A 21,295-nucleotide genomic window follows, 5' to 3' on the forward strand; every position below is an offset into this window, starting at 1 on the left:
GTGCCAGGGCAGCCGCCATCTTACGCTCCTCAGTCTTTGTTCGTAAGACCCTCGACCTACCCAGGTTGTAGGATCGGCTAGCTCCCCTTCTCACAGCACAGTGGAATAAACAAGCGGGCTCGGGCGTCAACTCCTTCGTCTCGGGCCGTCCACCCCAGAAAGTCACTGAGGGGATTTTGCTTTCAGGGGTTTCAGGAGCCAGCTCCGGGCGCCATCTTGTTCCATCGCCCCTTCAGCGCTTCTTCGTATTACTCACGAGCCGATGAGCGTCGTGGGCACCCCGATTCCGTCACCTGGGGGTTCTGTGCTGTTCAGGTGTCCTTAAGTGGTCGAATGATGACCTTTACGGTGGATTTCGTGCAGTTTTTCAGGATAAAAGCGGGGATCGGGAGCGGAGCTCCAGGCTCACGCCGCCAGTCCGCTCGGCATCCAAGCCACGCCCCCCTCACCTTTTCTTATCATGGTTAGAGTGAAGGAGGAAACTGGCTTTCTCCAAACCAAAGCATCTCTTTTCATGCCTCATTATATTAACTCACCACCATTCCATCATTTACCACTATTATACCGTCACTGCACTTTATCCTATTTTATTCATTTTGGGGGTGTTCTCCCAACTTGAGGTGGGAACTGGACAGTGAGCACTCCAACAAAGACAAGGTCTCAGACCATATTGCTGGTACCAACTATGTCTGCAACTTACCTGTTGGCTTGCTGCCCTTTGTCTCTTCTTTTCTGGATGAAGTTCAGTGAGTCAAGGCCTTGACCTGAAAGCCAACCTCACCTGTTACTCTTTCTTCTTGCCTACAGTCCATTTACAAGGCTTCCACAGATCAAGGCAAGAAGGCCCTCATGCTCCTGTAAGTTGGTAGTGCCTGACCCCTTCCTTCCTTGACAGTAAAGATCAGTTATTTGTGGTTCAGCCTGTCTCATACGGTTCCCATATACTTAAGCTTTCAGGTTTCAAGGTTGTGCCTAAGATTTCGGCGTTTAAAGTTCTATTTCTTGTGCTGGCCTGACAGGAAGTTGAGAGGGCTAAGGGAAACCAGTGTTACAGCATTAGCTCTTCAGCCACATTCCACAACCTTGTTTCCTTCTGTTAAATGTCTATCCATATCTGTAGACATTGTTGGGAATGGGAGTGCACTGTTCATCTTCCTTGAAACACACAACAATGGTAATATCATCATTGCATCAATAAGAGGAATTTCTTATCCAGCCTCTATGCAATCAAAGGGACGGTCATTCATAAAGACCATCTACCACCACCTCCACTAAATATTATCTATAATCAAAAAGATCAGTAAATACCTCAGCTTGTGCACCCTCCTGCTGAGAGCATTGAGGTGGACCCACCATTCCTTGTGCTTCTCTGGACTGTATCCCAGAGTCCAAGCTTTGTGGGGCCCTCCACCACCATCACAACCTAGCCTGCCAGTGCCAACATGGTGATGTCATGTACTCGGACCTAAATCAAAAAAATCAAACAGCAACAAGTTATCCAAAATACAGTTTCTATGGGATGACTTCAATCCGAGAGCAAGATACAATCTGCACTGTTCAGCGCTTTGACTGACTAGGACCCCTGTAATAGCAAAACAACATAGTGTTGCTATCCCTAGCCCCTTTGAAAATGTGAGGACCCCTCAAATTACAACAATAAAATGGATGCAACATAATAAATATCAGGAACACTCTTTGTAGATAAACTATGTCACAGGTTTATTGATTACACAGGTTGGGTTAGTTTGCGGGCGATCCAGGTGTCAATGGCAAGTTCCTTGAACAGCCGACACCCATCCTGAGAAATCCAGACCTGTCCTGTTAGTGTTTTCAGCACCAACGCACTGAGAATCTTTACAGCTTGTCCATTACAGTGGGTTGTCATCCTACTCTTTACTTTGCGTCATGCTCCTGACAAGACATAGTGAGGCCCTGGTTGCTCAGGACTTAAACTGTGCCTTGAGGGATTAAGGAGCACCGTCACGTCATCCCAGGCCCCACTGTAATGACTCCCAGTGACCTGAGGCAGTTGCTTTTGGGTTCAAGATCCACTATATGGAGGCCTTTTAGTTGTTTAAAGTTTTAGGATCGCCCTGTAGCTCTGCCTTGCGACGATACTGGAATGTCTGTGAAAGAAAAGTATTCAATATACATCTGTGTGTGTATATATATATATATATATTTTTTTTTTCTTCTCATATTTCATATATTCATACATCTCCCTTTTCGTATTTTGGAGCTGCTGGGAGGGTGGGTGGTTAAAGGCTGACCGCCAAATAGGCCCTGCCCTTGGAGGTGACCCCTTATGAGACCTCTTGGCCTTCCTCTTCCCCTCCTGACGCCCAGGGCAATAAATAGAGGGGTGACCAACCTTCTCCACCTAGGGTGGCCCGTGGGCTTGCCTACTATCCTAGCAGGGGAACAACACTAAGATGCTGTCCCCTCTGTCGCCTTGCATGCGACGTGGCCAGCTGCATAGCGTTGCTATCCCTAGCCTCTTTGAAAAATGGGGACCCCTGAAATTACAACAATAAAATGCATGCAACATAATAAATGACAGTGACACTCATTATGGATACACTGTGTTGCACGTTTATTGATTACAACAGGTTGGGTTACCTTACGGGCCATACAGGTGTCCACAGCGAGTTCCTTGAACAGCCGACACCCATCCTGAGAAAGCTAGAGCTGTCATGTTGGTGTTTTCAGCACCAACACACTTAGATTCTTTACGCCTTGTTCAGTACAGTGGGTTGCCACCCTACTCTTTACTTTGCGCCATGCTCCTGACAAATCAGAGCGAGACCCCGGCCGCTCTCCAAAGTTGCTCAGGACTTCATGCTCCACTCCAGAACTCCCGAGGCGTCTCTGGGAGCAACGCTGTTTTTAAACACTCTGACATGTCTCTTGGAAAGTTTTAGCCGCCTACCTGCTCAGCTCTTCAGCGCTCCGGACCTAGCGCTCCAGTCCTTCCTGGCTGCCCCTGTCCTGCACGCGACCAAGACCGCCTCCGCTGATCGCCCCCTCCTTGCCTGACTCTTGGAGTGGGACGGGCGGCTCCACCATCTTGGGCGGGCCTGGGCTCGGCGCTGCAGTTCTTTGGCCCCTCCCCCCTCGACAAGTACTTCAGGCGGTCAGCTGTACGCGCGCCTATCCTGCTCCACTCCAGAACTCCCGAGGCGTCTCCGGGAGCAACGCTGTTTTTAAACACTCTGACATTTCTCTTGGAAAGTTTTAGCCGCCTACCTGCTCAGCTCTTCAGCGCTCCGGACCTAGCGCTCCAGTCCTTCCTGGCTGCCCCTGTCCTGCACGCGACCCAGACCGCCTCCGCTGATCGCCCCCTCCTTGCCTGACTCTTGGAGTGGGACGGGCGGCTCCACCATCTTGGGCGGGTCTGGGCTCGGCGCTGCAGTTCTTTGGCCCCTCCCCCCTCGACAAGTACTTCAGGCGGTCAGCTGTACGCGTGCCTATCCTGCTCCACTCCAGAACTCCCGAGGCGTCTCCGGGAGCAACGCTGTTTTTAAACACTCTGACATTTCTCTTGGAAAGTTTTAGCCGCCTACCTGCTCAGCTCTTCAGCGCTCCGGACCTAGCGCTCCAGTCCTTCCTGGCTGCCCCTGTCCTGCACGCGACCCAGACCGCCTCCGCTGATCGCCCCCTCCTTGCCTGACTCTTGGAGTGGGACGGGCGGCTCCACCATCTTGGGCGGGTCTGGGCTCGGCGCTGCAGTTCTTTGGCCCCTCCCCCCACGACAAGTACTTCAGGCGGTCAGCTGTACGCGCACCTATCCTGCTCCACTCCAGAACTCCAGAGGCGTCTCCGGGAGCAACGCTGTTTTTAAACACTCTGACATTTCTCTTGGAAAGTTTTATCCGCCTACCTGCTCAGCTCTTCAGCGCTCCGGACCTAGCGCTCCAGTCCTTCCTGGCTGCCCCTGTCCTGCACGCGACCCAGACCGCCTCCACTGATCGCCCCCTCCTTGCCTGACTCGTGGAGTGGGACGGGCGGCTCTACCATCTTGGGCGGGTCTGGGCTCGGCGCTGCAGTTCTTTGGCCCCTCCCCCCTTGCCACGCCCCCTGATCCTCCTCCCCATGTGTCCCTATTTTATGGTTACCCAATCCCGGCCGCGCAGCGGACGAGCGCAGCGGGCGCGACGAAGGCGCGCCGAAGTTGCGCCTAAGTTAAGCCCGTCAGCGCCCGTCCGCGACGGGCCGGGACCAGGGGCCATGCACTCTGCCCCTTCTTTGGTGTACACCTCAGCTCAACTTATAGCTCTCACTGCAGTCTCCCCACCCTAACCTTCACTCTTGCGACACCTTGACACATTTGGTATTCTTGTCTCTTCCCCTCTTCACCCGACTCCGGTTCCTTCTAGTCCCACTCCACCCGCTGCTGACCCCCTTCTTGTCCCTTGTTCCCCCTCGTCCCTGTCCCTACTGTAGCTTCTGCTTTACTGCTTAACCCCCTGCCTGCTGTCAAACATCAGACAGCTCTCTTTAACCTTCTGACCACTGATTCCCCGGACTTCCTCTTTCTGACTGAAACTTGGTTCACTGCTGACTCCCTTCCCGACCTCCTAGCCATTCTTCATGACACCCATTATGACCTCCGGCTGATCGTCCGGACGGTAAGGTGGGGGGAGGGGTGGCGATGATCAATCGGTCGACCCTCAAATTCCAACTTCTCAATCACCCCCCCATATCCAATGTGGACTTCCTTGTGGCCCGCTCTCTCAATCTTTCTGCCCCCCTTACTGTCGTCCTTGTGTACCGTCCCCCCCAATCTATGCCTTCCTTTGTAGCCTCCCTTCAGGACCTTATGGCCACTCTTGTGGTCAACAATTCCTCCGTCCTTCTGCTCGGCGATTTTAATTATTGGCCGGGCGACCCTAGGGAAGACCTCCCCTCGAAAGACTTTTCAGGTACTCTCCAATGTCTAAACTTCACATCTCATGTCTCAGTCCCTACTCACGTCCATGGTCACATCTTGGATCAAATTTGGTCCTCACGTCCCATTGTCTCATCTCTTTTCATATCCCCATGCGTTTGGTCGGATCATTTTTTCATTTCCTTCTTCATCCATCTGGGAGCGGTCGATAAGCCCCCCCTTCCGAAAAACATCTTAGCCCGCAATTGGAATCGGACCGACCTTGACTCCCTCTCGCTCACTTTGGCTTCCTCTGCTCCTAACCTCACTAATCTTCCTCTTGAATCCCAGGTTAACGCCATTGGCACATGGCTTTCCTCTTCGAGCGATCTAGTCGCCCCGCTTAGAAAGATCAAGGCGGTTCGTTCATATGACGCGCACAAATGGTTCTCTCCAGAACTTAAAACACTTAAACTCGACCTCAGGCGGTCGGAACGCCACTGGAGGCGGAACTATTGTCCTTTCTTGCGCACCAAATACAAATCACTCCTCACTGAATATAAAAAAGCGATCCTAGCGGCGAAAACCGCTTACTTCACTGAAAGAGTCGTTCTCGCGGCCAATAAACCCCGTGAAATGTTCTCTCTGGTCCACAATCTTGCCACCTCTGATCGCTCCACCCCTAGTTTGGTTCCCTCACAGTCCCTCTGCTCTTCACTTAACGACTTTTTTATCGACAAGATCGTGAAGATTAAAGCCAACATTCCTACAGTGCCTCAACCCCGTCCTACTTGTCCCTCTATCTGTCCCTCTTTCTCTTTTGCTTTTTTCCCTCCCATCTCCACCGATTTATTCTTAAAACTTTTGGTCAAAATCAAGTCTGGCTCTCCCGTGGATTGCGCGCCAGCACGCATTCTTAAAACTCTTTTCACCAACTGTCCTGCTCCCCCTCTTGCTCTCCTTAACTCCTCTTTGGCTCTTGGATCTGTCCCCTCTTCTTTTAAATCCGCTATAGTCCTCCCTATTCTAAAAAAAAGCCGGTCTAGATCCCTCTCTTCCTTCCAATTTCCGACCCATTTCTCTTCTTCCCTACCTCGGCAAGATCCTTGAAGCTCATGTTACTTCCTGCCTCTCCACTTATATAGAGGAGAATGGCCTCCTTGCATCCCATCAGGCAGGATTCTGCCCGGGCCACTCCACGGAGATGGTGGTCCTCGCAGTCTTGGACCAGCTCAAGGGGAAGGCCGATTCTAACCTCCCCCAAGCCCTGGTCCTTCTCGATCTGTCCGCTGCGTTTGACACGGTTGACCACTCCATCCTTCTCGACCGTGTCAGCGCAGCGGGCATTCGGGGCGCGGCCTTTTCCTGGCTGGCGTCCTTCCTTCGGGATAGGTCCCAGGCAGTTCATCTCCCCGGTTTCTCTGCTCCTCCCCGTCCAGTCACTTGTGGCGTTCCCCAAGGTTCCTCTCTTTCCCCTCTCCTTTTCAATCTTTATATTCATCCCCTCTCTCCTTGAGCTGGGGGTCTCTGTGTACAACTACGCAGATGACCTCCAGCTCGTCTTTGATCTTTCTTCTACCCCTGATTCTCTTCCCAAGTTCTGCTCCACTTTAGTTTTTATTTCTGACTGGATGAGCGCTAACCATTTGAAGCTCAATCCAGACAAGACGGAACTTGTTCCCACTGGTGGCCCCTCCAACCCTTGGTCCCCTGCACATTGGCCCCTTTCTTTTGGTCCCCCCCCGGTGCCCGCTTCCTCTGTCCACACTCTAGGTATTAAAGTCAGTCATGACCTATCCATGCACAGTCAGATCAGCTCCGTCGTGTCTTCTTGCTTTCTCTCTCATCGTTTAATTCGGAAAATTTCACGTTTTTTTTCTACCGATGCACTTAAATCCATAGTCATGGCCCTTGTCACCTCCCGCCTTGACTATGGGAATGGCCTGTACGTGGGCATACCTGCTTACGAATCCCGCCGTCTACAGGCCATTCAAAATCAAGCTGCTCGTCTTATCCTCTCCCTCCCTAAATCTTCTCATTTCACCCCGGCTCTCAAATCACTTCATTGGCTTCCTGTATGCTTCCGATCTTTCTTTAAACTGGCCTGTCTAGCTTTTCGGGCTCACTCCCGTTCTGCGTCCCCGTTCATCACCTCTCTTGTTTCTTCTCATGCCCCTGTCCGCACTCTTCGCTCCTCCTCTCTTTCTCTTCTTCATATCCCTCGCTTCCGTAAATCCAGAACGGGGGGCACTTGATTCTCTGTCGTGGCCCCCCAGTTCTGGAACAGTCTTCCTCTTTCCATCCGCTCCATTCCCATCTACAATCACTTCCGCAAAGCTCTTAAAACCTTCCTCTTTTCTCAGGCATTCCCTTCTTAATCTCCTTGGGTCCCCTCTATTGGGTTCTGATCAGGTCCCCAGCGCCAGGAAGCCGCTCGGCCTCCGTGCGCTCTATTAAATACTTTATTCATTTATTCATTCATTCATTCACTTCAACTGTACCTTGAGGCGTTAAGGAGTGCTGTTGCGTCATCCCAGGCTCCACTGTTATGACTCCCAGTGACCTGAGGCAGTTGCTTTTGGCTCCAAGATCCACTATCTGGAGGTCTTTTAGTTGTTTAAAGCTTTTGGATTACCTTGTAACTCCACCAATTCTCAGGGATGGCACTTTGCGATAACTGAGGCCCCACACCTATGCATTCCTAATATTTCCATTACGTACAGCCAGCCAGCCCTTTCCAGGGCATCACCAATGCTTAGCAGTAAAATCTCTGTGCCCACATCAGGTAAGTGTATCCCATCTGGTGCAAAATTACAGCTCAGATGCCTACTGAGCAAGCTATGCCTGATGAAACCCAATGCACGCGTCTTAGTATATTTCTGTAAGGACAGACGCATTCTACGACTGGATATTTCAATAGCCGCAGGTGATCTGGCTCCCTGCCACACCCTGCGTGGGATGATTTTAGACCAAACTATCTCACTGCCTCCCATTAGGGTAGCCATATTGGTAAAACCCTGCCGCATGGCCTGCAACAGGGGGGCCCTCCCACAGGAGGTGAGATCATTTCCCCTAGATGGATTATTACAATGTCTGGCTTAACCCCTTTCTTCCCCAAAAGCTAGAAAAACTAAGGTTCAACCTTGGCCCTTCTCATTCCTGGGCTTCCTATCCAGGACAATTCAGTGTTACTGAAACCCTGGGTCCAACTCTTATCTCTGGTCCGCTGTTCCGCTCTGGCCACAAAAGAGTGACCCATCACCCACACTGTTATAAATCCTAAATAAAACAAGAAAGTAAACATTACCATTTACTGTATTAACACTGCATTCAATTTGTTATATTCCAATACCATTAGTCAGGCCTAAACAATGCTTTGGCGCCAGAGTCAAGGATTCTCCAATGTAACACTAGTTAGCCTAGGCGGAGTTCACAGAGTTCTGCTAACTCCACGAACTGCAAAAAAAACTCTGCCGCGCTACGCAGAGCTCCGTAAGCGGTGGAGTGCATTAGATAAATGCAGTTCGCAGTGATTTTCAGTGCCAGATGCTTGTCTGCACAGTGCAATCATCGCAAGTGGCACCATGTCCAGCGCAAGCGGGCGCTGCTTCCCATCTGCCGCTTGAGTAGATTTTTACTCGAGGGGCAGCTTTCTCAACGCGAACGGACAGTTTCTTATCGTGAACATATGCGACCCCTCGCAATGAGAAATCTACCCGCCCACGTTGAGAAATCTTGCTGGGAGGTTAATTTTCCACACTCGCGCTCGCCAACTTTTTCTTTTTTTTTTTAAACAAATTTTATTGAGTTTTCTTTTAAGCTTTATATGTTCCACCATCCTGTTACATATTGGTAGCATCCGTAGACATTTCTTTATAATAATTGTACATATGTACGATACCGTCGTACTGTATATTAACTGCACATTGAGCCTACACAACAATTATAGCAAATACAATTCTTTTGGGACATCCCTCCCAGTCAATGGTGTTTCTTTATCACATTAATACAAAAAGAAAACAACAACAAAAAAAACAATCCCCAAATTTTCCCTCCCATCCCTCCCCAGTCTCACTTATACAGTTGAATCTTTCATCTGTTGGTCTATATTTATGCCATATCTACATGCGCTCACAATACATCTCCCTGTCTTCTGCGTAGTCGATTAGACTTAGTTACCCTCCTGTACGGTCAGTTGTTTAGCCTCTTTGGGGTCTCAATCTACATCTGTCGATTTTAGGGCTTCTATCATTCCATCCCATTCTATTGCAATTGGCGTCTTTCGTAGGCCCCTTATTTCTTCTCTGCGCAATGCCGCACTCTCTGCAGTGCCCCATCTCAGTAATTCCGTGTACCAGGTTAGTTTATCTGGGGGCTTCCGCGACTTCCATCGCATAGTTTTATTACTTATAGCTAAGATGAGTGCCAGGTTTATAAAGCGGTATTGCACTTTATGTTTGGACACTTGTTTGTGAAGTCCTAGAATGCATTCTTTCACCGTGTCCTGCAGTTCCCGGTTTGCTGCTTCCCCCGTTCTTTGCCTTACAGTGTCCCAGTATCCCCGCACCTTTGGGCAGGTCCACAATATGTGGAGTAGGCACGCTCCCTCCAATAAACATCTCGGACAATAATGCTGGGTTTGGGGAAACATTCTATCTAATTTATGGGGGGTGAGATAGGCTCTGTGCAATACCATTGTCTGTATATATTTGAATTTCGCGGTTCTCGATACCTTTCTAGGATGTTCCAATATCTTCTCCCATTCTTTATCTGTTATGTCCCTGCCTACGTCACCTACCCATGCAGTCCTTAGTGTGTCTAGTGCAGTTCTCGTATGCGAACTAATACCTGTATAGAGACATCTTATAAGTTGCCTACCTCTTCCCATGTAATACACCATCTTGACCAAATCATTGGTGGAGGGTTCCTGACTTTGTGGAGCCCAATGCTTTTTTATGTATCTCATTAGTGCAGCGTGTAGTATGTACAAGTGTGCCGGGGCTCCATTTTCATTGACAAAGGTATCATGGTCTAGTGATACTCCCTCCCCAAATAGATCCGACACCATAGTAACCCCCGCTTCCAACCAGGGCTTTAACTTGCATATCGTGATTGTGCCTCCCGGTAATGGGATACCCGATAGTGGAATGTTGCCCGAGTATGCCGGTGGTGTGTGTGGGTATTGTAGCGCCTCCTTCCAGCATCGGAGCGCCGTGGCCAATAGTGGGGGGAGACCTCTCAGGGATTTGCTACCAGGTAGTAATAGCATACGCAACGCACCGTTATCAATGTCTGCCTCCGTGAGCCCTATTTCTTGTAGGTTGCGTCCCGCCGTCCAATATTACAGCCACTGCAATTGGCTTGCATAGTAATAGGCTTGCAAGTCTGGGACCCCCAATCCTCCCATCCGTGTGCCCACTTGCAGCTTTGTCAAGCTTATCCTCCTTCAACCATTCCCCCAAATTAGTTCTGTAAGCATTGTGTTAAGTAGTTTGAACGTGACCTGCGGCACAAGTACTGGTACGTTAGTGAAATAGTACAAGAGTCTCGGCAGTACCACCATTTTTGCCAGGGCCACCCTCCCCATAACAGCCAATGGCAATGCCATCCAGAATGCTATATTGGACCGCAGAGCCCATATTGCTTTGTGCAAATTGCCATCTAGTTTATCTTCTTGCGTCCTATAAATTTGTATTGCTAGATATTTAAAAGTAGTCGGGGCAACCACCAATTGGGCGTCCCCAAATTCTATTCTTTCAGTGTCTGCATGCTCTGTGAAAAAGAAAGCATGCGACTTCCCAACATTATTAGCCAAGCAAGACATAAGTTCAAAGCGACAGAACGTGTCATATATTGGGGCAAGTGGCATAATCAGGTCCCGTAGATTTAAAATGATGTCATCCGCATATGCAGAAAACAAGTGTAATGCATTTCCCAACTGTACGCCCCATTCTGTAAAGTTTGTCCTCAGTGATATAGCTAGTGGTTCCAGTGCTAGTATGAAAATAAGAGGCGATAAGGGGCATCCCTGTCTTGTCCCTTTATGTATGGGGTATTCCTCTGATATGTGGCCACCAATGTGGGCCCGTGCCATGGGGGCCTTATAGAGCAGCCGCAGCCAAGCAATGTATCCATCTGGGATCCCAAATCTCGCCAGCGCCTGTAACATGTAATCCCAGTTAATGGAATCGAAGGCCTGTCTCAAATCTAAAGAAAGACAGCCCACATGCGGATACCGGCTCGGAGCTTCCGTCATTAGATGGTGTAACTTTCTAATATTTAACAATGTACTTCGGGATGGCAAGATCCCGGTTTGGTCAATGTGAATTAAGCCAGACAGGAATGGTAACAGTCTATTCGCCAGTATCTTGCTTAGGATTTTATATTCCGTGCTTAGGAGGGGCAGCGGTCGGTAGTTAGCCATATCCGTGGGATCTCTTCCAGTCTTCGGAAGGGATATTACCAACGCTTGCGCCATTGTATTAGGTAAATACGGATGTATGACGGTACCACGCGTACTTTTACAACGCGTACCGTTACCACGCTACTTTTACCACGCAAGTCGTTACAACGACTTGCGTGGAGGGGCGCTGGATAGTAAATTATTTAATTTACTATTCCAACTCCAGTCCCCGTGGACTCTAGGGAAAGGAGTTGGATAGTAAATTAAAGTATTTACTATCCTGGAGCGCTCCCAGCGCATTTCGTTGTAACGACCTGAGTGGTAAAAGTAGCGTGCTAACGGTACCGCGTTGTAAAAAATGCGTGGTAACCGTTGCATACCGGTAAATACCCCCTCTCCCATGCTGTTTTATATAGCACCTCCAAGTGAGGCACTAGTGATTCTGCGTACGTACTATAGAATTCTATAGAGAGCCCGTCTATGCCAGGGGTTTTGTTCCGTGGAAGTCCCTTCATGGCCACCCTAATCTCGGATTGTGTAATGGGCCCTGTGAGAGCTTTCTGAGCTGCAGCGGTGAGTCGTGGGCACGCCAGCTGAGAGAGGAAGGCTACTGTTTGAGAGACCGTGGTGCTGGCTGGAGCACTGTATAGTGCGGTGTAATAGTGTCTAAAGGCTGTATTGATATCCGCCTGTGTATGAACTGTTGTCCCATCTACAGTCGTAACTTCACGTATAACCACCGTGGGGGGGGGATCTCGTATTAATTTAGCAAGTAGGGCCCCAGATCTATCTGCCTCAGTGTGCGCAGTCCTTGTGTATGCTTGATAGTCTATAACCCGTAGAGACTCTAGCAGTTCTACATGCTTTATTCTCGCCTCTTGTAGTGGGCCCTTCTGGTCCTCATCTGTCACTGCCTCCTTTTCCAATTTACCCATTTTGTCCTCCACCTCTCTCAGCGCCTTATGAAGTTCCTGTTGGGCGCCCACCGTTGCGCTTATCGCTTCCCCCGAATTACCGGCGTAAAAGCGTCCCACTCTATAAGTCTGTTTGTCGCTGTGTTACTATTCTTCTCAAAATAATGTACAATGGTCTCTGAGAGTTCATTCCTGAATACAGAGTCTTCAAGTAGCTGCAGCCATATTCGCCATGTGGGAACCGGCGAGGGCACCCTCCCCCATGCTATTATTACCTCCAGTGGGTTATGATCAGAAAAGGTTTGGGTAGGTATGTGGCATTAAGCGTTTGCATTGCTATCCTGGCTGAGCAATATACCCTGTCTATTCTGGTGTGCAGGTTGTGAACTGCTGAATAATAGGAGTATTCCCTGTGCGTAGGGTGTCTCATTCTCCTGACATCGCATAACTCCCATCCTTGTGCCCATCTATCCAAGGCCTCAGCTTGTTTGAATACACCTGCTCCTTGTAACGGCGGGTGCGACCTATCGAGGGCCACATCTATTACCACATTACATTCCCCCCCACCCCCCCCCCCAGTAACCATGGCTGTGAGTCCCATCTTGCCAGTGCCCCGCTCACTATGTCCCAGTATTTAAATTCGGAGCATATACCGTCCCCAATATTACAGGTTGCCCATCTAGTGTACCCTTCACAAATATGTATTGCCCTTGTTTGTCAACCCTCTGCTCCAAGGCTGTAAATGGTACCTCATGTCGTATCCAAATGGTGGTCCCTCTCGCATAGCTGGAGTAAGAGGTGGAAAAAATCTGCCCCCTCCATTTCTTGGGCAGCTTTGCCACCTCACCACTGACCATATGAGACTCCTGTAAATACACTATCTGTGCCTTACGACGCTGTAGCTGTGCATGTATCCTATGTTGCTTCTGCACTGTTCCCATGGCCCGTATATTCCAAGTTATTATAGTGTATTTACCATGCACAGGCATTGCAAATAGTATGTAGGTGTAGCGAGATGCATGCAGCGGCTATGAGAAATAATCTAATGTTCGTTTTCAATACCGTGAGACTGTCCCTTCCCCTGAAAATCCCAATACTTGGTCTGGTCTCACAACTATACCGGACCATACAACTTAACTGTAACAATAAAATCTCAATGGTCATGCAGAGCGCCTTTGCCATGTGGGGGACATCGCTAGCGCCGATCATGTGGTGAATTCGTCTAACAGCACTTCAACTGAGCTTCTACAGAACCCAGGCCTAATCATGAATAAACGTTGTACATGCACCTTCATTATTATATTGAGGCGTTCAGTATACTGTGGTGATACTTATTATTATTCATAAGTATGATTATAATGTTATATTGTTTTTCTATCAGAATACCTTTGTTGACATCCTCCAAACTCCTCTGCTTTCCTCTTTTTCAGAATGCATGTTAAGAGGGAGCAGTACACCTAGTAAAAACAGGTGATCTCTGTATCTTATATTATTTTGTGTTTTGGGCACGTAATTGTATTTACTATCACCTTGTTTGCAGTAGCTATTAGTTAATTTTGGTCCTGAAGAAAGCAACGACGAACAGGTCTTTGCTGAAACATGTCGACCACATATTGCACCTAGACGGTCTACATATTTTTGACTGTCAATAATAACTACTTTTTAAATTTGGAAGGTAGGGTAACATCAGAATAAAGTTATAGGTACCCCCCTATCCTATTTTTATATTCACACAACCTCCTTTTTGTCTTTTCATTTGAACACTTTTTGAGCACTGCAACATCAGTCCCCAGTTTTCTATCATCTCTAAAGTTGAGAAACAAGACCCTAGCCAGACCTTGCTGACCGGCGGTGGAGCTCCTCCTTACATCTAGGACCCCCGACCGTGATAGTACATCGGCTTATCCTTTGGTGGTCTTGTTGGAATCCCAAATGATGAAGGGCGGTTCCGTGTGGTGACTGATGGGCATCCCTTCCTGATCATCAAGGGGATGACCCCGGTTCTTGATACATATAGTTTGGAGTTGTTAAGGGAAACCCTGTTAGAATTCATTTGTGTGTTAGACCCTCCAATATTTTTGTTGTAACCTTCATTATTATATACATTTCACTTACACCCATTGTATGGCTACATAGCGTATACTTGCGGGTACATTCAGCCATATAAGTCTTTAATGACTTGCGGGGTTGCAGACGGGAACAACGCCACACTGCCTTCTGAGTCAGATTCGTGTGTTAGTTCTTCTTCTGAGGAGGTTTTAACGTCCACTCCCGAAGCATGCGTAAACTTGGCTGCAGCTACAAGTGCCTTTGATTTGTTCTGTTGCATCTGTTGCGTGGTGAGGTATTGCCGTGCAGTAGTCCGATGCGTCCATCGATTACCTCTTCCAGCAGACCTCCCAGAGCTCGCTCTGCTCTTAGTATTGAGTTGTGAGTTAGGCAATGCAGCGTTCAATAATTCTATCACCTTTAGCCAATCTTCCACATCTCCAGGGCTTTCAAAGAAATAGGACTTTTGGTCGTATGTGATTTTTAGGCGTGCCGGAAAGAGCAGCGCATATTTTAGTTCTAAGTCTCGAAGCCTCTTCTTTATCGCTATGAAGGAGGAGCTCTGTCTTTGGACCAACATCGTGTAGTCTGGGTACAAAGAGATTTTTGCATTCTCAAAGTTTATCGGAGCGGACTCACGAGGTCTTTGTAGAAGAACGTCCCTGTCTTGGAAGTTCAGTAGTTTCACAAACAGAGGCTGAGGCGGAGCTCCTGGTTTTGGACGGCCAGTAGGTATCCTATGTGCTCTCTTTATGCAATATTGCGTGGAGAGTCCTTCACTGGTGACATGGTCTCGAACCATTGCTCCATGTATGCAGTCGCGTCGTTTCCCTCACTTTTCTCAGGCAGTCCAATGACGCAGATGTTATTACGTCAGGCCCTTCCTTCTGCGTCTTCCACCCTGTCAAGTAGGGTAGCCACTTGATCTTGCAGTTGTGTGATCTTGGTGTCAGCTTGCGACTGACGCGGGATCACCTCCAATTGCACCACATTATCTTTCACTTTGTCTACTAGTTTTGCGTGGTCTGCTCTGAGTAAGTTAAGGCCTGTGTTAGAGTACCAATTTGATGTTGTATTGCCTTTCTTGACTCGCGCACTTCTTGTAGGATAAGATCCAACTTATCAACAGGTTCGGGTGCCACCGCCTGTGAGGTGCTTGCCATCCCAGGTTTATGAGTCGCAAGGGTCGCCCTGTCTTGTACAGTGTCCTGGTCGCCCTGATCTTGTTGCTTCACTCCCTTACGCCCCATCGTGTAGGTCACTCCAACAGCAAACAACGCGCGGGGAAGAGGCCCAACTTACAGTGTGTCACTCTCTGTGAATACCAAAGAGCCCCTCCGGCACTGAACACAGCTCCCACACCGCAGTGACACTGCCCTCCAACCTGACTCACACCACACAGAGTCACTCAGCGTACCGTCCAGTGCTTCGTCCCCCACTGTGAGGTATATCATACAGTGTAGCCACTCTAGTGCGCCACAGGTCGGGGAGTCATTTAAAGCTGCATCATGTATAGTCTGCAATCCCCCCATTAATCGCCAGGGGTGCGGCGGGGCCCAGTAGTCCAGTGGGGCCCGTGCCTTCGCCTCAGTTCATCCACTATCGTCCCACCACAGCTGCGCGTGTAAGTCTCTTGTCCCTGCCACCAGCCCCACCGTAGCCACCTCCAGCAAAGCCTTGGGTGTTGAGCAAGCTGCGTGCACTTCTGGGGGCACCACAGGGGGTATGCCGTTCTCCTCACTCCCCCAGGCGTTCTGGTCCCACCCCCAGACACCTTCAGGCTCTCTTTGCCGTTAATTGCTGCACATCGACAGTCACGGCAAAATCAGGGCTCAGTATGCATCGTCAATCAGGGCTCAGTGCTGGCTCTTGGTCTCTCTACCTCCTTCTCCCGCACCTTCAGGTTACAGTTCGGCAGAGCGCAGGGACCCCCGGGGGGGCAGCCGTTAGCGCCTCACTCACACTTTTCCCCCTCGGCACCAGAGGGTAGGCCGCTCCTCATCCCCAGTCTCCAGTAGTCGTCGGGCTCGCCGCATCAGCGCTCCTCCCTCACAGCGCCTCCTGCACGGCACCCACCATCGCGCCGCTTCACATCCCCTCTCAGCGGCAAGGTTATCTTGATCACGCCGCTTTACCGTCTAGCCGTGGTCGCGGTCACTTCACCTCATGAGGGTCAGGATCAAGAGTCTTAGTTGCCGCTCGGCCCTTCAAGCTCCACAGTCCGTTGCGCCATAAGGCTTTCAGTTGCTGTGCCTGTCACTCCGACTCCATAACTGCTCTGAACCGTCCCCGCTTTCCCCGCTCCGTCTTTTCACACATTTAAAGGGTTTCAATAATGCTTCGGGCCATGCGATTCAGGATTTTGCCGGCCCAGGTCCGGAGCTACACTAAAAGGCAGCCGCCATGCACGGCTGCCAGCCACGCCCCTCCACGCGCTCGCCAACTTGATGTTGCCAATCACGAACGAGGAAAAATCTCGCCGGGAGGTGGATTTTCCTCTGTGGTGCTGGCCAACCTGACGTTGACGAATGCGAGCAAGGAAAAAAACTCCTCTGTGTGCAGCTTTTTGGAACTCCACAAGCTCCACTTAACGCGTAGTGCATACTTAGGGTAGAGCCATCATTTGGTTCTACAGTATTTTGGAGGATTTATTGCTACCCCCATGACCGCACCAGTTATAGTGTACTCTGAAACTGCAGAGATTGAAACAACGACCCTTCATAGACTCCCGTCACATATCAAACATGTATCTGTCTGACTGCCACCTTCCAATCCGCTTAATCGCCTCAGTGGCAAATCCTCCTTAAAAGCAGTTGTGCTATCCCCAATTCTATAGGAATGAGTTCACCATCTCTCTCCATGGTATTCCGCTTCTGCAAAAACCCGCCTGGGTATGCTTCTGCATTGAAATTGGGTGAGAGGCTAGCCACCCTGGTGAAGCAGCAAGTATCCTGGTTGTTTGGGACAACACGCCATATAAGCCTCAAGTAGTTCTATTTGCTTCCTTCCCCAGTTGATCTGATTTTGAATGCCTCAATGTCAGCTCACCCACATTTTGCCCCATTTTGAGGTTACCCAACCTTAGTGCCCTGTAAGCTGGGTTGTTCCTTGTCTTTGTTACTACCTCAGAAGTCCGGAAGGCTCCAAAAAGTGATGGAGAATAGTAGCTCCTCATACTGTGAACTACAGATCACTGTGAGTGCCCTGACCAACCCCTTTAGCATGCTCAAATCAATGGGTCTCCTCTGGTCTGGTGACTTCACCCCCTTTTGCCCCCTTTTGCCTAGCCCATCCTTTCAGCGGTGCCCTTATTTGAAGACCTGCAGTTGGATCCTCCTCCCCTTTCAGCTTCATAAAATGAATAATTGCCGCTAAGTGTCTCGAAACTCATGCATGTGACTTCCCATTGACTTTGGCCCACAGCACAAATTGCTGCACTCTTCTGACATGGGAGTGGCCCTCCTCTCACCATAAGGAATGGGTCAATGACCTAAACGTGCTGTAACACGCCTGGTATCTGGCTTGTGTTCCAGGGGTCAATGTTAATTCTCCCAAGGCCACTATCCTTTGCTCCACTCTACCATTCACCACCATTCTGCCTTGTCGCCTGGGGTAATATGCCCCTAATTTCACCTACTGAAAATGAGAAAGAGCGACTGTGGCTACATTCTTCCCCCCTTGGACATGGCATGTGCAAAATTTCACATTCGTTAACAGGCACACCCTCACCAATTTTCTCAACAGCCCCACGAAGACTGGCCAACTGTTACATTGGCAGTTAACGGCCTGCACTGCAGCCATATTGTCTGACCAGAATGTAATCCTTCTGTTAGCTAGCACTTGCCACCATAGATGGAGTGACAAAACATTTGGGAACATTTCCAGAAAGTGATGTTTTTTGTAAGCCCATGCTCCTCCATGCATTAGGCCATTTTCCTGCACACCACTCTGCCCAGAATGGTCCCAAAGCCCTCTCTCCCAGACACATCAGTGAACAGCTAAAGCTGCTGACTGTTGCACCATGGTGTGCGCCACAACAGCGCCCCATTCAACTAATTCAGAAAGAACAGCCACATGGGCAAGTCATCTTTCAGTCCTCTACTGAGGCACACTAAGTGATGGGCATTGTTACTTTTACTATCGCACTAGCAAGCCACCTGGCAAAGAGTCTACCAGCAGGTATAATCCTAGCTGCAACGTTTAGCCCGCCAAGCAAGCTCTGGATTGTGGCCAGCGTCACTTTGTTCCTGTTCAAGATCTGCAGAATGTCAGTTTTAGGAGCATCAACCTTATCTTTCAGCAGCCTGTACATCCCTTCTGTAGAATCAATTTCAATGTCCAAGTATGTCAAACACTCTGTGCCTTGGTCTTCTCTGGTGCCAAGGGCACCACTAATAACTGACTAAGTTGCTGAAATGCACAGAGGGTTTCACCGCACTCACTGGAACCTGCCTTACCGATAAGGAGGAAGCCTTCTAGATAAAGCAATGAGCTCCCTGGGGGATTCTCTGCCTCAATGCCCACTCCAGGAGGCACGTGAACATTTCGAATAGGGAACATGGCATTGCACAGTTCATGGGCATGTATTTATCGTAGACATACTGGCCATCCACTGCATGCTTAGTATGTGAAAACTATCGGGATGGACTGGGAGGAGTCAGAAAGGAGGCTCAATATCCGCTTTCGCCATAAGAGCACCCTTGCTTACTGCCCGAACCAAATCGACTGCCTTGTCAAACGAAGCAAAACAAACCAAGCATGCTCCATCATCCAGGTAGTCATTCACTGATGACCCCTTGGGGTAGGAGAGATGGTGAATCATCCTGTACTTGCCTTGCTCTTGCTTGGGCACAATTCCCAGAGGAAACACAATGAAATGTGGAAGGGGTGGCTGGACAAAAGGGCCAGCCACCCTCCACAAATGAAACTCCTTCTTCAACATCTCCCTGACCACCCCCGGTGCTTCTATGGCTGATCGTAGGTTCTTGGCCTGTCTCTTAACTGCGGGTCCTGAATGTGGAATCATAAAGCCTTCACTACAACCCTTGAACAGTTCACTCTCTGCTGATCTATGGTAGTCCTTAAGGATAAGGGCCTAGATAGTAAAGGATATGGGAGCTGGTGCTACCATGGAGTGTTAGGACTGAGGACAATTAAGGCTACTTTGCACCAGAACACATCTTGGTTTATCTGCCTTGCTTCCTTTTCTGCAATTGGTTGCAGGGTGCCATCCAGCACACTTGGAGCAATCGTGGGATAACGGCTAAAGAGGCCCGCCCCTAGGAGTTGACCCCTTATGAGACATCTTGGCCTTACTCCTTCCTTCCTGACGCCCAGGGCAATAAATAGACAGATGACCAACCTTTTCTACCTATGGTGGCACCGTGGGCTCAGCTACCATCCAAGCAGGAGAGCAACACTAAGATGCTGTCCCCGCTATGTTGTCATGCGTGCGACGTGGCCAGCTGCATTCCCATTCACCAACTGACCAGACATCACTGAGCTTCTATGGCAAGAACGCTTAACACACCAAGTAAAACTGTGTATATGGTCTGTGAACTGGGCTCTTGTTTCGAAAACACACTCAGCTACTGTATCTCCAAGCAGTCCTGTACAGGGCCCTCTAGCCTTAGCTCTGCTTTCAGGAACCCTGCAGCACGCTCCTGCTTCTCTTGCTAGCTTTTTCATTCTCAATACCTTGCTTTGTTTTCTCCTGTGGCTGTTGTGTTGAGAGAAATAGAGGATTTCAAGTGATCGCCTGAATGCATAATTCAAATAAATATAACAAATAAGCAGCTGATTTGTAAAATGTGACTCTGTATCAAGCCAAAGCCAGCCCTGGATCACGAGGGTGTCTTTCAACTAATCCTGAATTTTCAGCCAACATCTATAAAGCAAAGCATGCTTCGTAGTGGTGGCTAAAAAAACAGGACTGGCAGAACCTCCCTTGAGACATGGAGTTACTATGTCAGGCAGTTACAGTGAACCTCATGTCTGAACCATTAGGATCTTGCCGACCACTATCCAATATAATCTAATACTGAACAGACCATTAGTGGAGTCATAGGTTAACAGGGTCTATAATATAAATCACCTTTTAGCACAGATCGTAAAGATATAATGTGGAGCAGGGTGTTTACAAAGTGACCCATCTACCTAGATGTGTCAATTTGTAAATATGGAGCAACATGGCTCATTTTTTACACTGCTGGTGCGTCACAAAAAGTGATGCACCAACGGTGAAAATCAGACACAACCATACACAAGAGGGGTAGACCATATTGAGTCAGGCCAGTTTGAATCCCTTAGCCGAAAAATGGGCCAAAATTCCAAAGCGCTAGGGGATCTTACAGATGATGACTGGTTCTGACCTACCGTGCCTTACACGGCCTGGGTGCTGAGGACATTGGATCTCTCGTGTCCTTCTACACCCCGGGTAGGGCCCCGAGATCGGCCCACAAAAACCTCGTGGTGACCCCCGGATCCTTAAAGCCAGATGAGGAGGAAGAGCCTTTTTCTCCCTCGCCCCCAAACTATGGAACACTCTTCCCGCTGACCTTAAGAGCCAGCCATCTCTTGCCCTTTTCCGGAAGAATCTAAAAACCTGGCTATTTGCAGAATCCTACCTGTAACATCTGCTTCCTTTATTTGCCTCCGACCACTCAGCTGTTTATTTTTCCATCTGATGCGCCTTGATGCCTTCGGGTTAAGTTGCGCCCATATAAATTCCTAATTCATTCATTCATTCATTCATTCCACAAATCCGTGTGATATTATCGTGATGGGCACTCATCTTGTTATGGTGTTTAGGCCCCCATTTATAAAAAGTGACGCATCGCTGCGAGAAAACAGCGATGCGTCACTTTTCATTGCTTCCTCGTTGCGACACCAATGATGTGTCATATTTACAGTATGATGCATCATGTCGCATGGAGTTACAGATACGTCCGTATTTCGGACGTATCTGTAGACGCAAAAATGACACATTGCTGGAGTGTGTCACAAAAGTGGCGCAACTCCAGCAATTAATCATTTACACATGGGCAAGTCCCATGGTAAATG

The 21,295-nt window shown here is 49.1% G+C and overlaps 1 pseudogene; it reads left to right on the forward strand.

Moving 5' to 3' along the window:
- Nucleotides 1–4,092: 4,092 nt before the first annotated feature.
- The window catches only part of LOC147711079 (uncharacterized), a 28,572-nt pseudogene continuing 11,369 nt past the window's right edge, over nucleotides 4,093–21,295 (forward strand).

This window comes from Lissotriton vulgaris, chromosome 5, assembly GCF_964263255.1.
Source record: "Lissotriton vulgaris chromosome 5, aLisVul1.2, whole genome shotgun sequence".
In the NCBI taxonomy this organism is placed as follows: domain Eukaryota; kingdom Metazoa; phylum Chordata; class Amphibia; order Caudata; family Salamandridae; genus Lissotriton; species Lissotriton vulgaris.